Source organism: Helianthus annuus, chromosome 7 (genome assembly GCF_002127325.2).
Source record: "Helianthus annuus cultivar XRQ/B chromosome 7, HanXRQr2.0-SUNRISE, whole genome shotgun sequence".
Taxonomy (NCBI): Eukaryota; Viridiplantae; Streptophyta; class Magnoliopsida; order Asterales; family Asteraceae; genus Helianthus; species Helianthus annuus.
Genome location: NC_035439.2, coordinates 10,433,990 through 10,435,915, shown reverse-complemented (window position 1 = coordinate 10,435,915; position 1,926 = coordinate 10,433,990). Strand labels below are relative to the sequence as shown.

General features: G+C 41.7%; 1 non-coding gene across 1 annotated transcript; it reads right to left on the bottom strand.

Annotated features, from left to right (window-relative positions):
- Positions 1 to 767: 767 nt before the first annotated feature.
- Positions 768 to 873, bottom strand: LOC118480630. Its single transcript, XR_004863610.1, has one exon. It is a non-coding gene; the product is annotated as a small nucleolar RNA R71 (small nucleolar RNA).
- Between the last annotated feature and the right edge of the window lie 1,053 nt (positions 874 to 1,926).

The following is a 1,926-nucleotide window of genomic DNA, read 5'->3' as shown; positions in this document are numbered from 1 at the left end:
TCTTTGGGTATAGGAGGAGATGGATATGATGAAGGGTATGAAGATTTTGAGGGTTATGATGAAGACGGATATGCAAATGGGGGTGATGGAGATCAAGGGGAGTTTGCTTATGTACAAGGTCAAACTCAAGGAGTGCCAAGTGTTGGTGGGATTCCTCAACAACAACTTATACCACAACATATTCGGCCAAGGCCACAAGGGCCACGAGTGCAACGCCCTATACCATAGCAACAAGTTCGTCCAAAAAATGCACAACCACAATTTCAAAGGCCAATTCAACACCCACTGATGCCACAACATCAATTTCAACCACATGTACCTCAAGGGCGTATGTAAAGACCAATGGGTCCTATTCGTCCAAGGGGTCGGTTGGGTGTACCAAGAAGACATCTTAGAGAACATGCGAGAGGCATTGAAGCACATTTTAGGCCGATAATCACTCACAATCCTTCACCGGTAGTTATTCCTCACAATAATCAAGGGAGGACATTTGAGGTGAGAACCAATTCATTGCGAAGCTTGCCAAAGTATAAGGGTCTAGCAACGGAGGAGCCTTATTTTCATTTGGAGGCTTATGACTCGATTTGCAACACTCTTGGGAGTCCAGGATTTTTCGGCAGACGATGTTAAATTGGTACTATTCCAATTTTCTTTGGAAGACAAGGCAAAGAAGTGGTTTTACACTCTACCTTTAGCATCTATCTATACATGGGCGGAGATGCAACAAATTTTCTTGGATGAATTTTACACCGCTCAAAAGACCAATGATGCTAGAAAGGGATTGAGGAGTTTTCAACAACAACAAGGTGAAATGTTTCATGAGGCCTTTGAGCGTTTTAATATGATGATCAAGAATTGCCCTCACCATGGGATAGAACTTTGGGAATTGATGAATGCTTTCCATGAGGGGTTAAGTGTTGAAGATGCTCGCGATTTAACGTCCATCACAAATGGTACTTTTGGTACCAACTACGAGCATGACGATTGGGATTTTTTGGAGCAAATGGCAATTACATCAAAAAGAAAAGATTAAGCATCAAGGAGAGCACGACCGGCCATTACCCGAACTCAAGTGCATGCGGTAGACGATGGTAATGTTCAAACTTCTAACCAAATTTATGATGTTTGTGCTATTTGTAATGAGATAGGACATGCAGCTGAAAATTGCCAAGGAGGTGAAGGGCAATATGAAGAGGTTCATGTTGTGCAAGGTGAAGGAGGGGGTGGTAGAAACTACAATATGAATTCTAACACTTACCACCCCGGGTTGAGAAACCACCCAACTTTTCGATACGGGAATCCTTCAAATCAAGCCAACCCGAATTTTCAAGGAAGTCAATGTAACTTTGGTTCGCGCCAACCTTACAACAATCAAAGTGGATATCGAGGTGGGAACAATCAAGGGTACCAAAGGCAATATCAAACGGGTCAAGAACAAGGGGGTCTTCGGGTGGAAATGAGATGATGGAAATGTTAAAGAGCATGCAAGCGGAGATGCAAAAGAGAAATCAAATGGATTATGCGAGCATACAAAAGGATGAAGCCCGTGACAACACAATTCAAACTTTAACCACTCAAATGGGTCAACTCGCAACCGAAGTGGCGGACTTGAAAAAAAAATAAAGGTCAATTACTAAGCGACACTAAGGTAAACCCGTCTCATAATACTTCTAGAGGTAACAATGTTAATATTCATCAGGTAAGTGTTTTGAGAAGTGGGAAAGAGTACAAAACCAATCCTTCACCGGATTTGGTTGATGGGGTAGTTGAAGACATAAGGGGTCAAGAGAGTGAGGAAGAAAATGAACCACCTAACAATTCTTCTAAAAAACCCAATTTTGAAAAACCCGAAATTAATAAAGAAGAAAAAATAAAAATGAGGATAGGGGATCTAGTCAAGTACCAATTCCCTCGGCTTTATTGGAT